The sequence below is a fragment of the Podarcis pityusensis genome (assembly GCF_964106645.2).
Source record: "Podarcis pityusensis genome assembly, chromosome: 16".
NCBI classification, from domain to species: domain Eukaryota; kingdom Metazoa; phylum Chordata; class Lepidosauria; order Squamata; family Lacertidae; genus Podarcis; species Podarcis pityusensis.
In genome coordinates, this window is record NC_138041.1 from 25,345,351 (window position 1) to 25,355,180 (window position 9,830).

General features: G+C 40.3%; 1 long non-coding RNA gene across 1 annotated transcript in view; it reads left to right on the plus strand.

Annotated features, from left to right (window-relative positions):
* The window catches only part of LOC308466036, a 90,749-nt gene extending 87,871 nt beyond the window's left edge, over positions 1-2,878 (plus strand). Inside the window, exon 3 of the long non-coding RNA XR_013980624.1 lies at positions 2,800-2,878. This is a non-coding gene — a long non-coding RNA (uncharacterized lncRNA). The remainder of the gene's footprint in view (positions 1-2,799) is intronic.
* The last annotated feature ends 6,952 nt before the right edge of the window (positions 2,879-9,830 follow it).

A 9,830-nucleotide genomic window follows, 5' to 3' on the forward strand; every position in this document is an offset into this window, starting at 1 on the left:
CACGGTTATGGTTTCTTGAGTCTTCTTGAAAGGTGGGCTGGCAATTGGCATCCTCACTTGATGTTTCCATCCCCTTCTGCTTCTCTGGGGGTCTCCCTGCTGCTTGGGAAATAGCTGTAACCTCAATCAGCGAGTCTGTGTGGTGCTCCTGGAAGAGTGGCTCAGGGTCAGACCTTCTGTGCATACTAGCTGAGGAGAGGAAGGAGAAAAAAATCATGACGAAGCAAAAAGTATCCTGAATCCCACGGGGTCTCTAGACAGGCTCATTAGCAACACAGAGTCATTGCCTCCCTCCCTCTCTGTGTTTCCAGGTCATAGTTGTCCCATTGCTCTTTTTCACTTGTGCAAATTAAAACCCTTTTGAACATGAGCACTCTGTGCTACTGGGGTTTCTAGCTGAGAGGGAAATGACAGGATGGTGGAGCGACAGCAGAGGACTCTGCCGCATGACCGCTGGCATTTCCAGCTAAGCCGAGGGCGGAGGGCTTGCAATCCTCCTGAATGCAGGAAAGAATATCCAATCTGGCTCTGAATGGAGAAATGGCCAGGATATGGGAGAAAACAGCTCAAGATTAAAACATGCCCATGAATCATCCGAGACCTTGCACTGCAGGAAGTGGAGCTTTTAAGGCTCTTTTTGTTTTGAAATGTTGTTTCACAGTTCAGATAGCTCTGCCGTGCATTACAAATGGTGACTCACATGCCTCCTGGACCATGCCCCATTCTTGGGGTCTGGCCAATCCTCTCGTACCCTAGACTGTGCTGGAGACTCACTCAGGTCAAGTGATTTGGCTGTTCTGGGTTGTATGAGGAGAGAGCTGAGCTGATCTCTGTCCATGAGGTGACCCTGGAGATCCCATATTGAAGACACAGAGCATAGAAAGCTGTCAGTTGCTGAGTTGGGCCATTGGTCCGTCTGGTTCAATGTTGTCCACACTGACTAGCAGTGGCTCTTCAGGGTTTCAGGCAGAGAGACTTTCCTGGTATAAGAAATAAATTATTATTATTATTATTATTATTATTATTATTATTACGTGGAGACGCCATCAGAATTTGATCTCGGGTTCCATTTGCATGTAAAACAGATTCGGTACCACTGAACTATGGTAGAGAGAATAGGTTGGCTAATTGGTATGTTAAATATTGGTTTACTTACAAACCCTCCATAGATCAGAAAAGTTGCACGGGCAGCAAAACTTAGCTTAGTTACAAAGTGGTGAAAGTTCATAGGAACTCAAGAGTGAGCATCATGCGTTTGAGCTGAAGCAACCACCTCAAACCTCTTCACATGCTGAGCTTCTCAGGCAGACAGGGAGGTGGGGAGGGGGACACAATAGTCTTGATCACTTATTTCCTCCCAGTGTAAGGGAATAATAATAATAATAATAATAATAATAATAATAATAATTTATTATTTGTACTCCACCCATCTGGTTGTTTAATCCAACAAAGATTAAAAATACATTAAAACGTCACACATAAAAAACTTCCTGGCAGGACAGCTTACTCTATGGTATTAACCGCTTTCATGCATTAATTTCTTTATGCTGTGAACCATCATTTATGCTGTGAACCACCCTGAGATCTACAGATGAAGGGTAGTATACAAAGTTAATAAATAATTAAGTAATGATGATAATGATGATAATAATTAGACTTAAACATGTTGGGTATAGGAGGCTGGTGATCCCACAAAACCCACAAGCAGGAGGTGATGGACTATATGGAACTGGCGGAAATGACTGGCAGAATCCGAGACCAGGTAGAAGAGTCGGTGGAAGAAGATTGGAAGAAATTTAAAGACTATTTACAGAAATACTGCAAAATTAATGAATGTTAGAATGATGTCGGAATGAAGTTAAGTGGTTTTAGCAGCAATTTCACAAAGGGGTATGTAAAAATGGATTGCTAACAGGTGAGAATCTAAAGTTATAATATATTAAGATAAAGGATTAAGATAAAAACAAAGAGGGAAAGGATTTGCTGAATTAACTAACTGAACTGGAATACAAAAAAGGGAGGTGTGAGGAGGTCAGGGAAACAAGTAAATGAAAGACAAGACATGGAAAGATTGATTTGTTTTTAATTGTTTTTTATTTTTCTGTATTTTGTATTTTCTCTTTTCTTTTTTTCTTTTTCTTGTTTTTGTAACCTTTTCTGAAACTTTAATAAATATCATTTAAAAAACAACAACCCACAAGCAGGACAAAGTACAACAGCATTCTCTCCTCCTGCGGTTTCCAGCAAGTGGTACTCATAAGCATCACTGCCTCTGACCATGGAGAAAGAGCATAGCCATTGTGATTAGTATCCATTGAGAGCCTTTTCCTCCATGAACTTGTCCAATCCTCTTTCAAAGCCATCCAAGTCAGTGGCCATCACTTCCTTCTCGCAGGGGTGAGTTTCACAATTTAATGTTGTGCTGCATGAATAACATACATACATACATACATTTTATTTGTATGCCACCATTCCATAGTTCAAACCATACTCAAGATGGCTCACAACATGAAAAAAATACATAATTACAAACATAACAAAAGTAGTCATAAACAATAAATAGAACATTAAAAACACACAACCATTTCCACATAAATCATAATAAGATCTAAAACAAAGAAGAAAGGAAAAATATAAATAACAGCAACAATCTCACCCAAAACAATACCCCAGCCCAAGAGTCTGTTCAGCAGCCTCAGCTTTTGTAGCTGGAGTCAGTCAGGACCCCGCTCTCCCAGGGCAAGTGGAAAAAGGCCTGCCAGGTTCTAATACTGCTTTGTTTTTGCTTTATGTCCCTAGGTATAAAAGTTGGAGAAGCAACGCCTGATGAACTCTTCACTCTGATTGAAGTGGAATGTTTGGGGGCTTGTGTAAATGCACCAATGGTACAAATAAGTGATAACTATTGTGTAAGTACAAGTGGGTCCCTCCAACAAAATGTTGCAGTGTATCCATTTGTTGTCTGAACCTGTGGCTGAGGGGAGATGAAAACACAAATGCTAGCATCAAAAAAAGTAGTCTTTTCCTTGACTTGAGTCCAACCTTAGTATTAAGTGCAGCTGGTCTGCATGCAAGTTAATAGAACACAAACCTTCTGTTCTGCAAGGTGGTCTGAAGCAGCAGCTCAGGTACCACTGAACTGGAAATGGCATCAGTGCTGCTTCTGTAGCCAGCGCTGCCATTGCAACTCCTCAATGGGCCATCTCACAGGTGAAGAAGGAACAATGGGACAAGGAGAGTGATAATGGGTCCCGAGAACTGCTCTCGGTGGCAGGAATGTCTTTGGCTTATCCTCATTAGCTACCTAGGGACATTAGCCCATATTGACCTAGTACAAGAGTGGGGAAATGTTAGTCATAGGCCAACCTGCTGGGAGCTGCATGCTTCACACACAAATACCTCCTAAGAGGTATGGAGAATTTTTGACTGGTAATATGAATCAACTTCAATGCGGGTGGCACTGTGGGTTAAACCACAGAGCCTAGGACTTGCCGATCAGAAGGTTGGCGGTTCAAATCCCCATGACGGGGTGAGCTCCCATTGCTTGGTCCCTGCTCCTGCCAACCTAGCACTTCGAAAGCACGTCAAAGTGCAAGTAGATAAATAGGTACCGCTCCAGCGGGAAGGTCAATGGCGTTTCCGTGCGCTGCTCTGGTTCCCTAGAAGCAGCTTAGTCATGTTGGCCACATGACCCAGAAGCTGTACGCCGGCTCTCTCGGCCAATAATGCAAGATGAGCGCCGCAACCCCAGAGTCGTCCGTGACTGGACCTAATGGTCAGGGGTCCCTTTACCTTTTTATGAATCAACTTCAGCCCCCACCTCTGACCCGTAGCCTGCCTCTTCGGACCATCGCTGCTGGTATTTCTTTTATCTTTCCTGGTTATATACTGAGAGTACTGAGCTACATATACAAATATACTGACCCAGTGTAAAGTAGCCTCCTATGTTCCAGAGGAGACTGCTTCAATTTAACAGCTTTACTAACAGCAGCAGTTTTCATTCCCTGCAGTGAAACTGCACTGTGCCTGGAGTGCATTCAACCCACCACCGCTCCCTCGAAAATTAAATACAAAAACACACACAGCTCTAATATATATATATATATAAAAGCTAGTTAATGGGACTATCCAGAGAGAATTCTGGGTATGCGATTGTACCAAAGTTGACCCTTCTGTCCTTGAAACGTAGGACTTGTTCTTAAGCATGAGCAGGAGATCGTGGAAGACTAGACCTTGCAGAAGGACCTTTGTAGCCAGATGGCTCATTGATGGAACTCCTGGGCTTCAAAAGTCCTACTTTGTTGCTGTCAGAGATCAGATCGGCTGCATTTTCTAAGGCACGGGAAGCCTGCATCTTCAAGACGTTATTTAAAATTCAGTCCATCTCAAATATCCCTAACGATGCTCCCCACAATATATCTTAATTTGATGTCAGTCATAAAAGTTCAGCTTTTTAGCATTGGTGGCGGCAGGCCAAGGGGCCCCCTCCCAATATGCAGATGAATCCCCCCCCCTCCATGTCATTTCATATCCTTTGGCTGTTAAGGTGTCACTTTTGCCATATAGTTAATAAATTGGGCCTTTTTACGGCTCCGAGGTTGATAAGCATGCACCTAATTTCCATGTATGTTGCAATCTATATGTTGCTAGGGGTTTTAACAAGCTGTTGTCCATAGCAACGGCGACAAAGCAATCATAAATTCAGGAAGCATTCGGGAAGATCGACAATGGTTTAAAAAAAATCATTTTATAACAATACAGGAGCCATTAATCACTCCAGTGGTTTGCCCTGTGCTTGGCACGATTGTTTCAAATGCCCCCAGAGAGGGGAGGAGGGGAGGAGGAGAAACCATTTGCAGCACAGCATTCCTTCCTGAAATTCCTGCAGAATATCAGAATCTGGGTGTTCTGGGAAGCTCCCCCTCCCCCTTAAACTTTGATTTCTTCCAAACTCCACCTGATTTCAATAGTGATTCTCAGTTACACAAGACCTCTGCAGATGTGGGTTGCTGGCATTCTACCAAAGTATTGTTGTGGGATTCCTCCCTCTCCAGAGGTGCGCCTGGCACCTTCATTACAGAGGTGCTAAAGATGTACCTCTTTACTCTGGCTTTTGACACTTGAGATGTATATTTTTAGACTCCACTGTATTTCTGTACAGTGGTACCTTGGTTCTCGAACTTAATCCGTTCTGGGAGTCCGTTTGACTCCCAAAACGGTTCTAAAACCAAGGTGCAGCTTCCGATTGGCTGCAGGAGCTTCCTGCACCTCATCAGAAGCCACAGAAGCCATGTCAGATGTTCAGCTTCTGAAAAACATTCATAAACTGGAACACTCACTTTTGGGTTTGCGGCGTTTGGGAGCCGATTTGTTCGGGAGCCAAGCCATTTGACTACCAAGGTACTACTGTAATTCTAAGTTGTTTTAAACTGTTTTGATATTGTGATTTCATTGCTGTAACCAGCCTTGGGACCTTGAGGTGAGGGGCAGGTAATAAATTGCAGCAGCAGCAGCAGCAGCAGCAACAACAACAACAACAACAATTATGTCCTGGACTGAAGACAGCTCCCCACCCCTGGCTTAGGGATTCTGCAGACTCCAAACAGGATGAAAGTTCCATCTGATGCAGAACACTCTGCTGGCTACCCAGGAGAAACAGAATTTGATCCCTCACACTTCCAGTAAGTCCAGGGATCCAGACTCTTCAAATGAGGACCTGGGATCTGCCACCACTCCATCGCCTCTGCAGCCACCCAAGGACCCCTCATTCATCTCTTTTTTTAAAAAAAGATATTAATTAAGATTTTTTAAAAATATTACAATAAAAGTGAGGGGGAAAAACCAAAAATACAAAATAAAAATGGTTAAAAACACCCAGATTTTCCATTACTTATTTTCCTTTAGCTTGTTTCCCGGACCTCCTCATACCTCCCTTTTTTGTATTCCACTTCAATCTGTTGGTTCAGCAAATCCTTACCATCTTTAATTATCCTAATCCTTGATCTTAAAAATAATAGCATTAGATTTTTACCTATTTATAACCCTTTTTTCATATTCCCTTAAAGCATTATAGCTGGAAACCACTTAATTTCTAGCCAACATCATTCTAACATTCATTAATTTTACAATATTTCTGTAGATAATCTTTGAATTTCTTCCACTCTTCTTCCACCGACTCTTCTTCCTGGTCTCGGATTCTGCCAGTCATTTCTGCCAGTTCCATATAGTCCATCAGCTTCATCTGCCATTCTTCCAAAGTGGGTAGATCTTGTGTCTTCCAATACTTTGCAATGAGTATTCTTGCTGCTGTTGTGGCATACATAAAAAAGGTTCTATCCTTCTTTGGCACCAATTGGCCGACTATGCCCAGGAGAAAGGTCTCCGGTTTCTTCAAGAAGGTATATTTAAATACCTTTTTCAGTTCATTATATATCATTTCCCAGAAAGCCTTAATCCTTGGGCACGTCCACCAAAGGTGAAAGAATGTACCTTCAGTTTCTTTACATTTCCAACATTTGTTATCGGGCAAGTGATAAATTTTTGTGAGCTTGACTGGGGTCATGTACCACCTGTATATCATTTTCATAATATTCTCTCTTAAAGCATTACATGCCGTAAACTTCATACCTGTGGTCCACAACTGTTCCCAGTCAGCAAACATAATGTTATGTCCAAAATCTTGTGCCCATTTAATCATAGCAGATTTCACCGTTTCATCCTGAGTATTCCATTTCAACAGCAAGTTATACATCTTTGACAAAATCTTAGTTTTGGGTTCTAACAGTTCTGTTTCTAATTTTGATTTTTCCACCTGGAAGCCAATTTTCTTGTCCAAATTATATGCCTCCATTATCTGATAATAATGAAGCCAGTCTCACACTTTATTTTTTAGTTTCTCAAAACTCTGCAGTTTCAATCTATCTCCATCTTGTTCCAAAATTTCCCAATATTTCGGCCAATTGGCCTCCATATTGAGCTTTTTCAGAGCTTTCGCTTCCATCGGTGACAGCCACCTTGGGGTTTTGTTTTCCAATAAATCCTTGTATCTTATCCAAACATTAAACAATGCTTTCCTGACAATATGGTTTTTAAATGCTTTATGCGCTTTGACCTTGTCATACCACAGATATGCATGCCATCCAAATGCATTGTTAAAACCTTCTAGGTCCAAAATGTCTGTGTTTTCAAGAAGTAGTCATTCTTTCAACCAGCAAAAGGCTGCTGATTCATAGTAAAGTTTAAAGTCTGGCAGGGCAAATCCACCCCTTTCCTTTGCATCAGTTAATATCTTAAATTTTATTCTGGGCTTCTTGCCCTGCCAGACAAATCTAGAAATATCTCTCTGCCACTTCTTGAAACAATCCATCTTGTCCACAATTTGCAATGTTTGAAACAAAAACAGCATTCTAGGCAATACATTCATTTTTATTACAGCAATACGACCCAACAGTGAAAGCTTCAAATTTGACCAAGTTTCTAAATCTTTTTTCACTTCCGTCCAACATTTTTCATAATTATCTTTAAATAAGTTCCCATTTTTGGCTGTCATATTAATCCCCAGGTATTTCACTTTCTTAACCACAGTCAAACCTGTCTCATTCTGAAACCTCTCTCTTTCAATCGGTGTTAAATTTTTCTCTAAAACCTTAGTTTTTAACTTGTTCAGATTAAATCCTGCCACTTGACCAAATTCTTGAATTAGTTCTAAAACCCTTTTAGTACTAGATTCTGGCTCCTGTAACGTCAATACTAAGTCATCTGCAAATGCTCTCAGTTTGTACTGTTTGGCTCCAACCTGTATGCCTTTAACCAACCGGTCCCTTCTAATCATATTCAGCAGAACCTCCAGGACCGATATAAAAAGCAGTGGGGAGATTGGGCACCCCTGTCGTGTCCCTTTTTCTATCTTAAATTCTTCCGTCACCACATTATTTACAATTAATTTAGCCTTTTGTTCAGAGTATATTGCACCTATACCATTTTCAAAGCCTTGGCCTACCCCATCCCCTGTAGGTTCTTCTTCATAAAACTCCAAGAGATGTTGTCAAAGGCTTTCTCCGCGTCCACAAATATCAGAACTGCTTTAGTATTTATATTCACTTCTAATTTTTCCAAAATATCAATTATATTCCTCAAATTATCAGACAAGTGTCTTCCCGGGAGAAAGCCCGCTTGGTCTTTATGAATCTCTTCCATCAATACTTTTTTCAATCTCTTGGCCAAAATGTCTGCAAAAATTTTGTAATCCACATTAAGTAACGATATAGGGCGGTAGTTCTTAAGCTGAGTCTTTTCAGTCTCTGTTTTCGGTATAAGTGTAATGTACGCCTCTTTCCACGACTCTGGTGCCCTTTTCCCTTCCAATATTTCATTGCAGACTTCCTTCAAAGGTTGTACTAACCACTCTTTCAAAGATTTATAGTATCTAGAAGTCAGCCCATCCGGTCCTGGAGATTTGCCCAACTGCATGTTTTGAATGGCATCTTCTACTTCCTGTTCAGATATTTTGTAGTTCAACATTAATTTGCTTTCTTGAGAGATTTTTTGTAATCCATTTGTCTTCAAAAATCGGTCTATATCCATTTCTTTCTGTGGCCCTTGTGTGTATAATTGTTTAAAGTACCTCTGGAAACAGTTTCTAATCTCAGTTGGGTTGTGTATATTCTTTCCTTCCACTTCTAGGTTTGTAATAGTATTTAATTTTTGTCTTTTTTTCATTTGCCAGGCCAGCAATTTCCCACATTTGTTAGCTGATTCAAATGTTTTTTGTCTCATTTGTTTAATTTTCCATTCTATTTCCTGATTCATCATTTCCATATATTGTACTTGATATAATTTTATCTCTCTCAAAATCTCCTGCGACTTTGGTTTTGCTCTCAATTTCTTCTCACTTTCTTTTATTTTCTCCAAAATTTTATCTTTCTTCTTATTTTGACTTCTCTTCTTTATTGCATTCTGTTGTATCAGAAACCCTCTCCTAACAGCTTTGCTTGTGTCCCAGATTACTCTTTTTTCTACAGTAGTGTTCATATTTATTGTAAAATAATCTCTCAAGTTTTTTGGGCCTTTTTGTAGACTTCTTCATCTCTAAATAAGGTGTCATTCATCCTCCATCTGAAGGAGCCAGTTGATATTTGTTTCATCTCCATCCTTACAGCATTATGGTCGGAGCAAGTTTTTGGGCAGATTTCCACTTTCTTTATCTTTGGTGCCATTCCTCTAGTTACCCATATTTGGTCAATTCTAGTCCATGTCATCTTGGCTTCAGAAAAGAAGGTTCCCTCTCTTCCCAGGGGGTTCTTTACTCTCCAAATGTCCACTAAGTCCATATTGTCTGTCATCTCAAAAAATGTTTTCGGTAGTCTACCATCCTTAGTAACTACCTGTCTTTGTGCCTTGTCCATATTTGTAGATACTACTCCATTCATATCCCCCATCAGAATCAAATTGTAATCCAGATAGTCCAATAAAGTCTCATGCAACTTTTTAAAGAATTTGGATTTCCCCTCATTCGGTGCATATATTCCTACAATCAAGAATTTCTTTCCTTGAACTTGAATTTCAATTGCCAAAAATCTGCCTTGTTCGTCTTTAAAAATTAATTTCGGTAATAATCTCTCCTTTACGTATATCACAACTCTTTTTTTAACTTTGTCAGATGAGATAAACTCCTGTCCCAATCTTTTATTAATCAGTAGTTTCCTGTGTAGCCTTGTTATATGTGTTTCTTGTAAAAAAAATCAAGTCCAATTGTTCCTTTTTTAATAGATGAAAAACACTTTTTCTCTTTCGAGGAGAGTTCAAACCATTACAATTCCAACTTAACAGTT